Source organism: Urocitellus parryii, chromosome 12 (genome assembly GCF_045843805.1).
Source record: "Urocitellus parryii isolate mUroPar1 chromosome 12, mUroPar1.hap1, whole genome shotgun sequence".
Taxonomy (NCBI): Eukaryota; Metazoa; Chordata; class Mammalia; order Rodentia; family Sciuridae; genus Urocitellus; species Urocitellus parryii.
The window spans coordinates 100,855,033-100,874,594 of NC_135542.1; positions in this window are offsets into that span (position 1 = coordinate 100,855,033).

Sequence of the window (19,562 nt, forward strand, 5' to 3'; positions counted from 1 at the left end):
AAATAAGGGTATTATGAAAGAAAAAAGTCGTTTAGAGAAAGATTAAAATGCATTGAACCATTGTAGATCAAACCAAGCAAAAATCCTTCTTGTTCCATGTTTTTCTCTCCTCCAGGAACAAGCTCAGTTTGTCGTTTACTACTAGTCTTACATCTTGTGTACACTTTATAAAAATCTATTTTGTCAAGTATTTCTGTGATAATTTACAGAATTATTACTTGAGCACTTCTTCATACCTTTATTGGGATCCCTGTAAAATGAGATGATAATGGAGCTTTGCTGTTTCATAGAATACTTGTGAGAATTATCATGCTAAGATGATAAGACCTTAGAAAGTTATTGTAATATGTAATTTCCCATTAAATGCAGATGTTGATAATTTTAATGATGATGATGATGATGCTATAATTTGTAAAATGTTCCACTTTGAAAGATCTGGCTTTGATTCTCAATTATCAATTTGATTAAAAATGTCATTAGATTACGAGTTAATGAAAGTATTAATGTGATAGGCAGACTGATGACACCCTAAAGATTGCTACGGCCTGATATCTAGAATCTGGAAAACGTTGCTTTCTTGGCAAAAGGAACTTTGCAGATGTGAGTAAAGTTGAGAACCTTGACATGGGGAGAATATTGAGTTCAGACTAAATACACCAATCCTTAAATTTGAGATCTTTTCCTGGCTAAAATCAGAAAAATAGATGCAATGACAAAAGCTGAGTCACACAGATGGCATTATTAGATGGATTCAATTTATTGTTGATGCTTTTATAGACTGAGGAAGAGGCCACCTGCCAAGAACATAGGAACCTCCAAGATGTAGAAAAGATAAAGAAATTGATTCTGTCCAGGAGTCTCCAGAAAGGAATATAATCTTAATGACATCTTGATTTTAGGCTAGTATGACCCATTTCTGACCCAAACAACTCTTATATAATAAATGTGTGTGGTTACAAGGCATGAAGTTTGGGTATTTTATTTTTTAATAGCAGCAATGGAGAACAAGGACCATAAACCTAAGAGGTGCTAGAGTACTGCCCAGATCTGTGTCTGAGAGTGTGGAATTTTTCTAAGATCGAATCTAAAGTCAATAGTATTATTCTAAATTGTGATGATGAAGTATCATCAGTCATCGGGCCAGATCAGATTTGATAATCAAGAAATAAAATATTAATGGCTTTGTCATATAAAAGCAGCAAGCAAAAATGATGGAACTTATATAGGAGGTGGTTATTTTTGAATGTTTTACCTCAAAGACAACATCTTGGGAATTTAATTAGTGTTGTGGGAAATCATTATTTGTTTGAAAATTAAGTACTGAGTGAAACTGGGGGAAAAAAATAAAGAAGCCAAAACAGGCGAAGAATTTGGAGAGCTATTTTTTGAAGTCAATCTATGGCAGGGAGATTATCTCACTGAACAAACCCATTTCAATAAGAAACAATACTTTTCGTAACTAAAGCTTCCCTTTCTTCATGAGCCATTCCTGACATGGTTCATAGTGTATAGATAAACAGCAAAACATACTCTATTTCCAGCCTGCCTTGCTCTTTTCAGAATTTCCATCCTGCTATATTATGTACAGAAGAAGTGAGACAACCAGCTCAATTGGCCCACGGAGAAGACCCATCATAACCAGTGAATATATTCCCCTTGATGTCCCCAACACATACATACACAGTATGGTGAAATCCTGAATAACTCATCATAATCAATATTCTGTGTTTCTGCCTAACGGCAAGGTTACAAGACAGGTAACAAGGGCATTCATCAAAGAGTGCCGTTTGTAAATGAGATGAAAAGACAGTTGTTGAATATATTTCAACAACCTTACTAACATCCTGGGAGTGTTTAGACTGGGTAAACATACAGAGGGTTGATGTACATTAAGTATAGGTCAGCCTCTCTTATAGGCAACAAAAACCAGAACTAGTTTAGGACTACTGTTTCCATAGAAACTTCAGATTACTGAAGTTGATGGCCTTGTTTGTGATACAGGCTGGAAAACTTCGTACTATGCAGAAGGTGACATATAAAACTGAGACTATTTTGAAAGAACACAAGTGTTTGGTTTTTGAAGCAGAAAAAGTCATTCAGCCTTTTGTTGATTTTGTAGGCTAAACATGTCTCCCATCTCTCTGATCTCTATTTTTCCTCCATCCAAGAAATAATACCAATCAAAAATCAAAATGGTCTCACTTGTAGTCATCACCTACCATGCTCCATATATCTACACTTGTCTAGTTAATAATGTACTTTGAAGAGAAGAAATCTTAAACAAATGAACAAATATAGAATGGCCTGCTCTAAACAATCTAATATTGTCTCATTTTGATTAAAGTAGTTGCTAAAACCCTTACTGGTGCCTAATGTGCCCTGTATAAGCTGTTTCTGGCTTATTTCCATTCTGCCCATTCTGTAATGCTGTTATTCTTAACCAGAAATCATGCAGCTGCTCATCTTGCCACTTTCTCTCTTCCACAAGAAAACATTTACATACCAATTTCCCTTTCTTGAAACCTGCCTGCCTCCTTCTAAACAATTCTCCTTTCACCTTTTCTGGATTATTTTCTAAGTCATTTTTCAGATCGCAGTTTGTATGTTATTTCTTCGGGAAAACTAATTCTGACTCTAAAGCAAGTGAAAGTATTTGGAAATTTTGGTGAAGTGTTATAATTGCATGTATATATTTGCTAATACTGGTTTTGGTGATGCCGAATTTCTTACAAAGTTAGCTCTGTGCATATGCTAGTTTCCACATATATTATTTGACATTGAATTTATTCATAAATATTAGGAAATAAACTATAGAATTCACTATTATGAATTTTAATTTGAAGAGGTTTTTTTCTCCATTAAAGAGAAACTAAGAAGCTTATATATTATATATAAAATAAAACATATATTGAATATATATTAATAATAAATATTTGCCACAAGTTGATTTAGCACTAACCATACTTTTATACAAATGGAGTTCAAAAAAATCAAGACAACCATGTAGGGCCATTCTATTATTTACCTTATGCACCTTTTTAATTGCATCCATCAGAATAATCAACCTGGCCTTGAAAACAGTACATGTGAACAGTTACACAAATGTTTTCAGTAGCAATTAATTTTAAATACTGATTTAGATCTGTCCTCTTACAACTTTTGTGTAGTGATCTCTATTTGACTGCCTTATTGCAGACTATTAGTTTAAACAAAAATGTCTAGGAGATAAGAGTATTTAAAATTAAAAAAGCACACATTTTTCCTCACTCTCTCTTTTCTTATTCAGTCTAAAAGCCCATTATATCTTTCACCTTAGCCTTCACAAATGATACAAATGTGGCAATAGGATTATGAAGGAATGCTTTGGATTGAATTTAAAGTTCTTGATCTTGTCATATCTAATCAGTATCCAGTTGATCGTTTTTATACTCTATATGTTTAGACAGATCTTAATGGCTTAGTAGTTAATGATCATCATATTACTTTGTAGAGATGCTAAATTTTGTCAACCAAAATGTGGAATATTGTTGCACTCACCATTGTACTTCTTCCCTTTTTCCTTACTTTGAAGTTCTACCTGCACAATATATTTTTTCATTCTTTTTTTTTGTATTTTTAGATACCATATCTATAGACTGTTTAGAGGTATAGCTTTTCAATGTACTTATTAAGTCATCTAGGTTTGAGTCACATGAACATGTCAGTAATTCCAAACCTGCTGAAGGAACTGAGATATTTTAAATAGCAGCCTATTATTTAAAAAAAATAATAATGGGGGAAATTAGCCAAAACATTTTATTTTTAAACTTAACCACATTTAATTAAGATGCTTTTTTTGTCTTTAAAGATAACGACTTGCAAAATTATCTTTTAATATCCTATTTTCTGTGTAGATAATGAAGATATTTTAGTGTATCTCTGCATTTGGTTCATTTCCCATTTATTTACTCACCTTTACTCTGTGCCCAATTACACTGTGAATTTAAATCTGTCAAAATCTCACAGCCTATTAGAAACGTTTTTTGGCTATTATTTTTGCTTTTAGGTTATGAACTGGACCAGAAATGCAAATTAACACATATCTTAGTACCATTTAGTAGAATACATTTTTTTTCTTCCAAATCTATCTACTCTAAAAGCTCTAATGACACAAATGCCCATAAAAATAGGGCAATTGAGTTCAAGTGGAGACTTTGTATGCTCAATTAGCAGGAAGTTTATTTTTTTTAGCTTCCAAATATCCTTAAACTGAGAATGTTTTATTAGAGGGGTTATTTTACTTTTAATGGCTGAAATATTTCTGGGCTTTGAGAGCATATTCAGTCCTTAAGAGCTCCTTGGAGAGGATGAGTGACCTTTATCATCAAGCACTAAATGAGAACACCATTGGCATAGTGTATTATCATAAAGCAAATTTAGAAACCAGATTTCTAAAAGGGCAAGGAATTGGCATAATGGAAAAGGCCAAGTATGAGTCCTTGTGGAATTTCCTCATATATTGAAGAGAATGCAGATCGACTGGAGTGAGACCAATATCCTCTTATAGAAATATGCAACAAATTGAGCATGGGATTATGAAAATAGAATATCATTCTAGAGGCCTCCTGCCAGCCATATGTATAGGTTATTATGGTTTAAATCTCCTACAAATAATACCAGGTCAAGGGTGATTGATTTCAGGCTAAACATTTCTTCATCTTGACCTAGTGACCCATCAATGAAGTAAAATGCACTGGATTATAGAAGATAAAGTTTAGATCACTTCCACGTGATTATCAAGTTATAGAAAAGAAGTATGCATATTTTGTCAAAATAATAACATAAGCTCACTGACAATAACTTTTTATCACTTAAAACACAGAAAATGTAATAGAATATAAATCGTTGCTACAGCATACATAATACAGTCTTTTACCTTTTCCTTTCCAAGCCAATCAGTCTGTACTCTACACACAAACCTACCAGAAAACTGTAGGAAAAGTCATAAAAATAAAATAAAATAAAAGCAAAAACCCTGTTCGTGTCAACAAAATGGACAATTTAAATTCAAAGTACAAGCATAACTACTGGTGAGACCATGAGCCCAATTATGTATAGTAATTAACAAAACATTTTATAACTTTACTGTTTACATAACATTGAGCCTTTGAAAACTTTTAAATTGGTAAATTGAGGCTTAATGTGCATTATATTACATGTATATATAGAATGAACCTTGAAAAGGATGTGATAGATTAAATAAAATTTAATCTAAAAAAATAATTTTTTAGATTAAATTTTATTTAATCTAAAGGGAAGAAGTACAATGGTGAGTGCAACAATATTCCACATTTTGGTTGACAAAATTTAGCATATATAAGATGCAACATTTTAACAAATCATTTTTTAAATGAGTATAAACTCCCAAAAGTTACAACAAAGATATTGAAATGAAATGGAAATTCAGAGAAAATTTCAGATAAGGAAACAAAAGTGAAAGAAAGAAGAGAGAAAATGCAAATTCTGATTTCCTTAGGTGTGGAGTAAAATGATCTTGCTACGTACTTAACTAATGCTTCCTCAGTAAATTAATAAAAGATTGAGGAGGATGCTGTCCAAATCAGTTACATTTTAACACCTTGAATATCCACTGATTTAGTTGAGACAAATCCTAAAAGCCCACTTAGTTTGAGGACAGGTATGTGAATATAAACACAAAGGAAGGAAAACATCTTTCTTAAGCACAAGAGGAACATAATATTGAAAGTCAATACTGAGATATTTCTTAATAGTACATGTATTTGTTGTGACATATAGTTGAAATGCTTATATTAGACAGAAGGAAAATTGAATACAAATGTGACTAATTAATGATTATATGTAAAAATATTTAAACTGTGCATCTAGTAATAAAAATTTCATGAAAAATATTCAACTTATATACATACATTTAGTTGAATTTAGTTGATCTAAATACAGAAAGCAAAAAATTTAGAAGTAAATTGGTAAAGTATAAAAATAATTAGCAAATACAACTAATACAATACAATTATGATATATGGCAATAAAACTATAGTATCTTGAGTCCTACTCATGGAACACTCACAAAATATTAACACTTCATAATCTAAATATGAAAGATTAAGAACTGTGGAGAAATCAAAGAAGCAAAGATACAAAATAAATAAAACTGTTTGGATCATAACAAACACATATACACATCTCCATCCATGAACGCTATAAAAGTATTTATTCAACAAATTACATCATAATTCTTTTATAGCATACCTGGAGATTTGTACATGTATTAATGTGAGTTAATGTTCAAGTGCTGACTCTAATTTGGTGCTATCAAAGAGCTACTACTTACAATATCTTCATGTTTGCATCTTTAAAACTTACATGAGAAAATGCCTGTGCTGTAACATCCAGAAGTGGATTTGCTGAGTAAATAGTTGCAAATAGTTTTAAAATATAATGCCACATTTTGCTGCAGAAAGGCGGTAAGTTTAATCTTTCACCCACAATAATATATATATATATATATATATATATATATATATACGTACATGTGCATATATGTATTTTTCCTTATCTATTTTCACACTAAAAATTCTATATTTATTTTTGCCACTTAGTTGTGTGTAGTATTATTTTAATTTTCTTGTATCTCTTTCAGTAGTAAGGTCAATCGAATTTTCAAATATTTGTTAACTGCTTAGATTTCTGTCTTGTAAATGCCTATTCATATCTTGCTGTATGTTTTTTCTGTTGATTTTTTATTTTATTGAATCCCCATCTGCAGTACCTCCTCTTTTCATATTTGTAATATTAATTCTTTGTTTTAGACACTACCAATTTTTGTAATCTGTATGTAGTGGTTAATTTTGTTTATATTTTTTCTTGAGTGGATATGATTTATTAGTATATAATTCATCATATTTTCACATAGAATATAAATTTTTATATTGCTTTAATTAAATAGAAACTTCTAAATTCATAATCAAATATATTTTCTAAACTTGCAGACTTTTTCTTTTCTTTTTTCCTTTTTTTCTTGTTTTACATTTGTTTTACTTTCAATGTATCTCATGTGTAATTTGAATATTATAAAGATATTTCTATTATCTTTATTTTTACCTGCTATTTATTCTTTAGTCCTATTTTTACTTCTAAATCCTATAAGGCTTATTTATATGTAGACTTACAGTTCTTTTGAATATTTTATTTTCATTACTTCAAAGAAAATAATTATTACTACTTCAAAGAAAAATGTTCAGGGCTATGTTCAGCCTCTCTTTTGTTTTGTATTTTGTTAATTCATGTTCATAATAATTTACCTATGTTCTGTTTGCATAAGGCATTTTATATTACTCTTTTCGTTACATCTTTGATACTAGATGCATAGCTTAAAATATTTCATTATTTTTATCATAAAGTAAGCATCTGAGACTATCAATTTCCTTTTATTAACACATTAGTCAAAATTTTTTCAAAAGTTTCAATTTATTAGTTTAACATTTTGTTCACTACAAAATATTCAGCAAATTTCATCATAAATTACTTCTATAGAATATATGGGGAATATGTATATGTGTTATCTTGTTAACATTGAAATGCTTTTTTTTGTAAGTACTTTGATTCTTTGATTTTTTTCACAATTCTTAATCTTTAACATTTAGATTATGAAGTGTTTACATTTTGTGAGTGTTCCATGAGTAGGACTCAAGATGCTACAGTTATATTAAGTCATATATTATAATTGTATTGTACAGATATTAGTTATATATGCTAATTATTCTTATACTATACAATTGTTTCAAAAGGTATGTTAGAAACTCCTAAAATTCTTGCTTTCTGAGTATAAATCATCTTTCAACTAAATGTATGTATATAAGTTGAAATATTTTCCATGAAATTTTTATTACTGGATGCATTCTGTTTAAAACTTTTTACTTATATTCATTAATTGGTCACATTTCTATTCAATTTCCCTCCTCTCTAATGTAAGCATTTTCATATATATTTATCTTAAAATATAGATTTTTCAGGTAGATTCCTCTTTCAATATTTTGTTTGATTTTGTTACCTTTAATTTCCTTATTAATACGTGCATTTATTATGAGAACATTTTGCCCTTTTAAAACACACATGATAATTTTTAATCAATTTCTTTTACTGAGTAATTGAGAAAACTTTTTTAGAAAATAGTAAATGACAATTTTGCATATCTTACAAGTAGAGTTACAAATGTTTTCTTTGTCATTTGCCAATATCTTTGTGTAAAATTAACTTTTCAATGTAAAGTTCATCACTTTTATAATTTCATCATATTCTGATGTTCTGATTCATCAACTTCTAATAGAGCTGTTCTAAAGTATTTTACTGCTACTATTTTCTCCTAATGACTGGATTAGTTTTGGGTTAGATAGTGAAGTTTTCTTGTGAAGTACATAGCAATTCACAACATTTTATAGCAGTAGTGATTTATGTCTTTCAGTGTTATACAGTTTCCTTCAGTATCAGTCAGCTTTGAGAGAAAACAGAATATTCTCACTGATATAAGTGAAAAGAAGATCACTCAAATACACCTAAGGACAAAGATATAGGATTGGTTTGGGGAAAAACCTGAGAGTACAGAAACCAGGATCAAGAAAAGTACTTTATGACAGTGGATAATGGGTAGGAGTGGAAGAGGCTCCCTTGTGAGGAAGCCCAGCACAGAAAGCTACAGAGAGATGGCCATGATATTACCTGATCTCCTCCTCCTCCCTGGTTTCCTTTTCCTACAGGGGAGTCCTCTGGCTGGATTCCATCAGAAACCTCTCTGTAATGAAGGCCATGTAGTTTCATCTTCCTGTTCAGACTAGGTTGGAGAAATGCAGAGATGGAATCTGAAAGTTTCTGAGAACTTCTTTTTGGTCTTTCCCATCATTATTTTGTTCACTTCAAGTGTCAGGAAGAAATGGAGGGATTCTGTTATTTATTAACTATTTATATTCTAACTATGTATTCTGCAACTAAAATAATTATGGAATATGTGTATAATTCCATCAGATCAACTACTAGATATTTTCAGAAAGGGAAAAAATATTTCCCTTTACCTTCTTATTGCCTGGCGTCTGAGAATTAAACTGTGAAGGATAGATTAATAGATAAAAAAGGCATGCATAATTTATCAATATTGTTTTTAATTTTACATGCAGGGGTGCATCAGAAAGTTAAGTGAAAATTTCAAAAAAATTATTAAACTTGGGTTATCATTTTTGCAAAAATGACAAAATATGGAGAACTAACTAGACAAAGGAAAGGGGTTTGGGCTTCTTTGCCTATATTTGAGGGACTAATGGATTTAAGAATTATTATAGTGAGGTTTGTTTATGCATTTTATCTTGATGCCAACTCTCCATTTGCACTAATTAGTTTTTATCCTGGTGGATATAAAGAGAAGAATTTTATTTCACTAAGGAAAATTCATTACCTGTATTGCTAGGAGCCACAGCAAAAAGTATTATGATACATGGCACCTTTGGTTTAAGTGACTGCCAGCTAGCCATTGAGATGATATGATTATGTTAACATTTACATTCATATGGAAATTGGACTCCTGCTGTTCACCTTGGCCTGCTATGGGACTCATGTTATGGGACTCCCAGAGAGTTCCCATTGGTTGGGGAAGGATAGTAGGAGGGAATTTCCGGGGGAGGTCCGGGCTCCCAGGTTCCGGTAGACACACACGTGTGAGGACCAGCTTGCTAGCAGGGCGCACACGGGGCACTGGGGGCCTTTTTAAAAATAAAACTTTGTTCCTGCTTTAGTGGCTTGTGATTATGTGCCCAGCCGGTTGAGGCAAGTGGTGGCCCGTAGGGGGAACGCCGGAAGCTTAGAGGTGAGTAATATCGCTTGCCCCTGAGGGAAGGCGTGCTGAGGGCGTTAGGCCTTTACTCTGGTTACTGCGGAAGCGCAGCGCTGGGGAGGGCAGCCGCCTGCGGGGCTGCTGGTGAGGGCCGGAGGTTCCGGATTCCCTGGGCGACACTGCCCAACCACCCTGGGGGGGGGGGAGTGCCCCGTTGGCCTTCTCAACAAAAGATGGCCTTGGATTCGGGCAGCGCGCCCTGGCTCCTCGGGAGGCTCTGATTCCCCAGTCCCGAGCCTGCCAACCAGCGACTGGGCTGCCTCTCGGGTGAACGGTGGTCTACAGGGAGCCTCACTCAGAGGGCTGCGGCGGTTCCTGATGGCCTCCTCGCCAGCATACTTTTATATGCTCAGCATACACACTCAAGATATAAAATATTTTTGCACATTAATTTGTCTTGATTTTTTTTCTTTTTTTACAATTCATTGTAAAAAATGCCTTCCTAAGCACCCATTAAGTGATTTCTCTCATGATACATTGGTTTTGCCCCTTCAAGATTTTCAAGTAAACTTAACTGTCCAATATGTGCTCCTTTTTTTTGGGCTTTCAAATTACCTTTTGTATATTTTTAATTCTTAATATTCTGCTTTGAATGTACGGTTTACTTCATTTTATTCCAAGAAGTATTGAATTACATTTACCTACTCCCCAGTTGATTGACAATGGATATCTCTACTTGGGGGATATTATGAATAAAGCTCAAACCAATGTTTCTGTTTAAATATCTAAGAATTCTATTGAGAGATCATATGGTTAGCATATATATCATTTATTAAAAAAGTATCATTATATTTTTCAAAATGGTTTATATAATTTACAATATGAGAAGTATAGTATTTGGCATTGATTTTTTTTTTTAATTTAGACAATTACAAAGTGCAAGCTCATTTGCAGCAAATTACTTTAGTCTTCATGTTTCTCCCCATTGCCCTCTTTTCTTTCTCTTTCATCATCAGGGAGAAACATTATGTAGCTTGTTTCAGTATTTTTTGCTACATATTTTCCAACAAGATTCAGCTCTATTTAGCAGGTTTTAATTGTTTTTCAGTTGCAGTAAAATTGTTTTAGGTCTCTCCTCAATTTTGACCATTTTTAGTTCACTCTTCATGTAAGCAGCCTGCAATTTAAGATCTGCTTACTGATTTTCATTTCTATTCACTTTCTAGATCTTAGAAACATTTATTTTTGAATTTCAGTCTGAATTCTTATTTTTTTGATCACTGCTTTTGTTACAGGTTGGTATTATTTTGATATATTTCGAACAAAAAGGATTTTGAACTATAACCTCATGGATTAATTTCATCTTAATTTAGACTCTATGCATAAATATCTTACTTTGTCTTGTTTTAAGTGTTTATGTTTTCTGATTTTTCTTAATAAATATGCAGGGAATTTTATTAGCATGAGAAGAAAGAATTTCTTATATTAAAAATGAATTTAACCTAATTTGTCATATATGCACATAGATAAATTTGTATGTACACATTAATGTATTTTAAAATTTTTAAAAATCTAAATTTAAAATGCTTAATTTTAAAATTACATGTGAATATTAAATATCTATGTATTGATGTGGATATGGATATAAGTTTATAAACTTTGGCCTAACCTGTATCTTTATTTTAAAGGGAACAAATTTACACTTCCTGCAGAGTGGGGAAGTCTAAAGATCTTACATTTCACATAAAGACTATCTTTACAAAAACTGCATGTCTGCTGAAATTAGCTCAGGAGCACTGTTCACATTCTCTTAAAACAATAACAACAACAACAACAAAAAAGAAAAGATAACTATGGCTTTTGACAGCTATGATAATGTGCTTGACTGCAATAACAATTTCAGTATATATTCATCTTAAAAAATATAAAATAATAATAAATGTGGGGAAATCATAATAAATGGATATAATTTTTATATTAATATTAAAATTCATATGAGTTGAAAACAGAATGAAACTTCATGAACTATTAAACTTGCTGTCCTCTGGAAAGAAGAATAATGGGTGCCATCTCTCTACTTTTGTGTAGTTTTATAAAATGTCCCAATGAGCATATGTTACATGTAATTTTTGAGAAAAATACTTTAAAAGTACTTATAAATTTTAAGGGAAATTGTGTAGTAAAAACATAGGAATGTAATCATCACATTCAATTGTGATAAACATAAGTCTACTGTTTAAGACAGTGAATTCAAGCAGTGAAAATTACCAAAAAAATTAGAAAAATAAAGTCTGATAAAATATGTGTTAAAATAAATGGTCAATGTGCACATAAGAGTTTTTAATTTCCTTTTGCTTGAAATCAACCATTTCCTATTTTATGTAAATCAAATCAAGTGATAAAAGACATGTGCAGAATTCGATACATTCACTTTTAAATGGATACATCATTGTACTTTATGTATATTATACATTTACATTTATGTAAGTATATAATATTGGTATGTATACATGCTATATGTAAAATGCACATATGTTTACTTACAAATTCACAAAAATACTCATCATAAAATACATTGCTTACATACACACTCATTCTAAATGTTAATTTCAGCTCAGATCAAATTAAAAGACTACTCTGGGTCCAGTATGCCATTACCTTAAACATAACAATTACTCATTGACTACATGATGTATATGCTTTTCCAAAGTGAGTTTGGATGTGCAATAAAAACCATATTCTGTCGTATTCTCTAGAGCTACAATCTGTGAGAGTGATTAGTGCCTAAGGTTATTACCATGTAATTAAATCAACAAGTCTGATGCATATGTGAATCAATTATTTGATTGTGCTACTTTATATAATACTATGATCAATGAATATAAGTATTTATGATAAATGATTATTTCTTCACAAATGATTGGGCAGATGGATAGATGGCTTTTAATAGCTCAGTTATGCCATCTGCCAATCTAAGAAAATGACCAGAAACAGCCACAATTATCACTTCATAAAGCTTTCAAATAGGGTTTAAAATGGGAAGCTTTTTGATTTTGTAAGTATTCGTTTTGCATGTTAAAAATATCACAAGTTAACATGAATTTTAATAATATATTTCACAATTATGTCATTTGATACTAAACATATGCTATTTTGTTCAAAATAAATATTTAGCATGTTGCTTGAGAATACTTCCAGACATATTCTTTAGAAGCTTGACTATTTTGTTTACAAGAATTTTTATTTTCTTATTAAATATGGATTCATCATTTGCCACTTAAAATTCACAAAACAAATTTCAGAGGTAAAATAATTTTGTTAATTTATTTTTAACAAAGTAAAAGGTAATGATGTTAAAAATAAATTAAATGAAGTTATTTGTTTTATAAAATTGCAAAATCAGAATGCCTATCTGGAAACATAACAGTTCTTTCACAGAGGAGCAGAAAGATGAAAGGGTGGTTATTTTTGTAGGACACAAATCACAGAGTTCAAAATGTTACTTAATGCTGTAGTTATGAGGAGTATCCAGGAGTTTTTTTTAAATTATAAATTGAGGTTTAGGAAATATTTAGGTCAAAATAAAACAAACCCAAAGTAAATACTCAATATTGAAAAAAAATTCTCATTTTAATATAGTATTTATACTGAAAATCACATACAAATTTACATTAATAAAATTATTTTTTCCATGAAAGAAAGCATTTTTAGTTAATTATGTTAGTCAGTTTTCTATCACTGTGACAAAATACCTGATAAAAACAACATAGAGGAGGAAAGTTTACTTTGGTTCATGATTTCTGAGGGTGCAGTGGACCATTGGTTGGTTCCACTGCTATGAGCTGGTGAAACAGACCATCATGGTGGAGAAGTTGTGGTAAGGCAGAGCTTCTCACTGTATGGTGGCTGAAAAATAGAGTTAGAGGGAAAGAGGATAGGGACAAGAAGTGTTCCCCTCCAGGGCATATCCCCAGCTGGATCCCACCTCCTAAAGTTTCTACTGTGTTCCCAAGATGCTATCAGCTGTGAATTCATCAATGGATTAATCCACAAATAAGGTTTGAGTTTCTGTGATCTAATCATTTTCTAAAAGCCTTCACCCTAAAAGTTACTGCACTGGGGACCATGCCTTCACCACATAAAATTGGGAAATGTTCCAGATCTGAAGCATACTATTAATAATGAATTGACACATTCAGAGTAACTTTAAGACCAATGTCAAGGCAACATTGGTTCTGCCAGAAGCTATAAAAACTACATAGGGAAGAGCTTTGACACACAGGTCCAGAAATGTGTCAGTACTGATGCTGTTTATGTATAAAATTCATGGTGTGTTGAGTTGATAATAGGAGGTTTTCTTTTATCACATTTATTAAACTAAAATAAATTGTGAGCTTCAAAGGAAAAAAATGACTAAATAATATATTAAAATTATCATATTTCCTTGTTTTGCTTCTTCCATGGATATCATCTTCATATTCTCCTCTACCTAGAGATATATTTATTCTGATGCCTAAAGGAATATCCAAATATGAGAAGTCAAATTTTTAAAGAAACTCTGAAATTCTTTATATGATGAAAAACTGAAGACATAGGAGAGTTTTTATACTGGAGACCACATCAGAAAATATCATGACAGGTTGCACTGGAAAAAAAGAAGTTAGACTTTCCTTTCTGTATCCACGGACTAAAAGATGTGGTAGAGGTTTCTTTTACAAGATCGTTTCACTTTTATTGATGTGTTTTCTGTTATCATCTCCTGTGGTATTTAATTATTTCTTCCCAAGAAAAATAGAATACATTAATATGTTTATTATGTCTATAAAAATATTTAAAAAAGAATTTGTCATTTACATCTTTATGGTTTCATATTATAATGGTAAGTGAATTAATATGGGTTAATTTAGAGACAATGTTCTGTTTTTCATTATCGTATTGAAGGTAGAGAATAGGTTATTAATAAATGGCCTATGAAGGGAATGGTCGAGTCTATAAATAAATGAAAAACTAGTATTTTCTATTTTAAAAACAACATGAAGCATAAAGGGCAAACTTTTGAAAAAAATTATTCATTACTCTGATATTAGATGCAAATTTTTTTCCATATATTCTCACAAAGGTTGTAGAGGGAATTCAAGCAATATCTTAATTGCACTAAATATTAATTAATATCTACTAATTTTTTAAATCAATCATTCTCACACAAAAACTAAAGACTTGCCAAATGTACATTAAGCAACCAATGATTCATCGGCTCTCCATATAGTAGTCCTAATAAACCCATCTATTTTGCACATTTTCCTGATTATGTGACTGAGGTCTCATCTTCCTTATAGTCATAGTGACAGGTGGTCAGCAATGATAATTGTGCTGTGATAATAAACAGGTCAATCTCTATGATTCTTTCCTTTTAATTATTCCTTTTGTTAAATTAAAATGGCTTGCAGCACAGTGTCCTTCTTTCTTATATGGGATTTTATCTCAGTAGTGTTTATACCACCTCCAAACAAACATTAGCTTCTTCCTTTTTATCAAAGACTTTGAGGAACACCCAAGCAATGCTTAAAAGTATTATGGAAAGAGAGAGAGAGAGAGAGAGAGAGAGAGAGAGAGAGAGAGAGAGAGAGAGAGAGAGAGAGGCATTAATGCCTTACCAAATCCAGCTATAATCTCACTTCTTCAGCTTTTATCTCTGTGAACTGAATCTACATCTGCAGTTTTGTGCCTTGATTTCAAACCCTAACCTCATTACCTCAGCCACAAACAGGTTCTTTTCTCAAGTGCCCCTCTCTTAACCTTGAAATAGTAAAGTTTTATCATTCCAGTTTGTTTTAAATGGTTCTTGCAAAATTATCTGTTATGATGAAGTCATTCCCAGGTAAGTAAGTGGTTTTTATTTAGAAAATTATCCCTGAGTTTAGAGTACCAGTAATAAGCAGGTCATTTAATTTACTTTTCATAATATAGTATAAAATATACCAATTATTGCTTTAAACTATGATGTCTATCACTCAGGTTTTTTAATCTTCATTTTATTTTGTTTTATGTGTTTTGTTATTAACCTTTATTCATTTTCCTGAATAAAAAGGAAATATAAAGAGAGGTGAAATTCACAAATTTTCAAGCAGTGAAAGACATATTCTTACTCCATAAATTAAAAATATAAATTCCTACTGATTACCAATGGAAAAATCACACAACCTACTGGCTTTACAGTAAAAAAAAAATGTGTGTTAAATATACATGGTTTTCATTTGAAATTTACAACAGTTACCTCAGGGTACATGATTTTAAAGATTCACAGGATTTCAAAGCCTCAGTAAGGGTAAAAGATATTGTGCATGAAGACAGAGAGAAAATCAAGGTACACTCATGGAGGTCCAGGACTTCAGCCACATCTCCTCAGGCACCTTTTCAGTTATCAAATATATACTTTGCATTTAAATGTTGAGCCAGGAAGATATATGTGAGATACCTTTATCTCAAAAAGCCAAAGCACAAGATTACTGAAGCATCTTTTATATCTTACTGGTCACTGATCTAAAACCAAACTCTGTACTTTGTTAAGCCAGCTGCAAACCATAAATCTACATATTTCCAATATATAATGTAGACAAGCTAGTAAAGAGATTCTCCAGGGGACTTTCAAACTTTAAACAGCATATGATAAATTGCTAAAGGACCTTTTATTCTAATCTCAGCCAAGGGTAAGCACCATGGTTACAGGCATCTCAGAAATAAGGATGGAAATGACAGTGGCCAGGTGCAGACCTTATTTTTAGCTAAGACTAAATTTATAGTGGTGGTATCCTGAGTAGCACAAACTATTCAGTTCATATTACTATTTCTGAAAGAAGCAGTAATGGATTTTGAAAAAAAGAGATGTCAATAGTAACTTTTAGGGATGCTAACTCTCTTTCAAATGTATAGGAATACATAAAACAACAGTAATTTTTTTTGAAAGATAATTCAAAGCAGGATTAATTCATCAACTTCTCTTTTAATCAATAAAAATGTAAGAAAGAGACATTTGTTTCTATAAACCACTTGATGAATGTGCTGGCACACTAAAAAGCACATTACCAATTATTATTGAATTATGACATAAAACATTGGAAAATAAAAATAAACATAAGCTTCTTCATTATAAAGTTGTTTGGAGCTGGGGCTGAATTGCCTGTGATCAATTATCCCTAAGGTTCACAGAAGGTTATTGCTATGATCTGTCAACTGGCATCCTTTCAAAATTCATACATTGGAACCTAATACACACTGTGAGTGTTAAGGGATAGGGTCTTGGGGAAGCCATTAAGTCATGAAAGTGCCACCCCATCATGCAGACCAGATGTAGAATCTTCTAGTAACTTGACCTTGGACTATCCAGCTTCTGGAGCAGTGTGAATGAGTACTCTCTATGATTCACAAATTAGTCAGTTTAAGGTATTTTGTTAACACCCTGAAAGATCTTAAACAATAACAAAGTATAAAAAAATCACAAAGATAGCAAAGATCATATTCAAATTCTTAAAATTTGTGCTTATTATGTTTACCTATTCTATATAAAGTTGGTTTATGATTCTCATGAACATCTAGGGTTTAATATAAAATTCTATGAATGCTGCAAAGTTTGCTGTCTATATTTAAAGTTTTAAATGAAATACCAAATATCTGTGCATGTCCTACAAAAATACTTCATTTGTAAAATGTCACAAAACACCACATTTAAGGATAGAAATAAACGTAAAACCAAACAATATTTTTCACTAACATGCAATCTTTTTCTATGCATTTTCCCTCAAAAAAATAAATATCTAAAATTCTTGCAAAGAATTATTACCAAGCATTTAAATTTGGGGAGAAAAAAAACTCCAGAAATACATACAATACTTAGAGTTTGACCAAAACAGCTGGGTTTGGCATTGCTCACTCATAATCCTAGTGGCTCAGGAGGCTGAGGCAGGAGGATCCCAAGTTGGAGGGCAGACTCAGTGAGACCCTATGCAACTTAATGAGACCCTGGGTCAAAATAAAATATAAAAAGGGCCAGGGATGTGGTTCAGTTGTTAAGTGTTCCTGGGTTCGATTCCCAGTACCCTCCCCCAAAAAAAAATCTTTGACAAAAGCAAAGAATGTTAGATTGCCTTATACCTTATGAGAAGTATATTGTTTCCTTACTCAGATATCTTCACCAACACTTGCTTTCCATATTTGTCTTACTCCTCTTGTCCCTTCTAAGAATGTTGCAAATCTGTAGATGTCTCAGAATTTGAGTACCAGACACCATGTTGTAATTGGCACAAAGAAGGTGAGAATTTACTCAGACTCATAGGTATTTGTGTTGAAATAGTCTCCTTTTCCTAAATGTACAAGTTGTATTCCTAATATTACTTTATGAGTTGAAATAAGAAAATCTTCTGTAATAATTTTTCACTAATTTTTTTAGATTTATTTTCAGTTCTACATAAATACATCCACAATGGACGAGTAGATAAAATGCAGAGTAGGTATAAGATGACCAGAATTCAATTTTGTTTTCCATTAGAAGTTGTGATTTTTGAGCGAGGCATGGTTATGGAGTAGGAAACAGGTGGAGAAGCAGCAAGCAACACTTGAAGAGGAGGGAGAACTGGGCCTAGAGGAGAACAAACTGAAAATTCCGAGCCCTGATCCACAGTTTTACACAATATTCATATTTTATTTGGCTTCATCTTGGACCTGTCCTATCATTGGGGGATTTTTTTCTTAAAAAGAAAAAATTCTAACCAAGGTGACTGAAGGCCTTGTGCATGGTGTGTAATAAAGCATGTTCCTTTCACAGGCATTGGTTAGATCTCTAGCCTTGAAAGCCTGGTAGAGGGGTGTTTACATTTCAAGAGACAAGATTCCTGGAATATTTACAATCTAAATGGTCCATTAGGTTTCCTGAAGAAAGGATAACAGAAGGGGAAGGAAATTAACCCTTTCTCCAGGCATAGGTTTCTCATCATAATGTTCTGATACTTTTATGTTACAGTCAGGTCTGGTTTTGTCATCACATTCATGAGACTCAATGGGTTGAGATAGGAGGAGCACAAGTGGAAAGGAGACTCAGCAATTCAGTAAGACCCTTCGCAACTTAAGGAGACCCTGCTTTCAAAATAAAAAGTAAAAAAGACTGGGGATGTAGCTGAGTGGTAAAGGGCCTCTGGTCTAATCTCCAGTACAAAGAAGAAAAGAAAAAGAAAGAATGATTCTTAAAATGACCACAAGAAACTTCAACCATTCTGTTCAGTGAGTGCAGAACAAAATTGTAGGGCATAAGAAAGGTTTCTGATAAATTTGAGTTCATTTGGTGCCCCTTCATGTATACTTCTTGATTGCTTGCCTCTTAGAGGCAGATCAATGCTAAATTAATCCTAGGCATCAAGCATAGGAGAGATGAGTTCCCAATATTCTAAAGAATATTTTCTGTGTACTAAAATGAAACTTTGTCAAATATATGCTAATATGCGTCTGTACACTGCCCAATTCTAAAAAAAAAAAAAAAGAAAAGAAAAACTAATATTTACAAAACATGTTTTATATTGGGCCACAACCACTTAAACAAAGATCAGAGAATTCTACAAAATATGGTTGAAGACTGATTGAATATGTTATCTTCTTTTTAACTCAAATGCTGTATACAAAAGCACAACATGCTTTTTATTATAGCAATAAATTCTGTGCACCAGGGAAGACACATATGGCT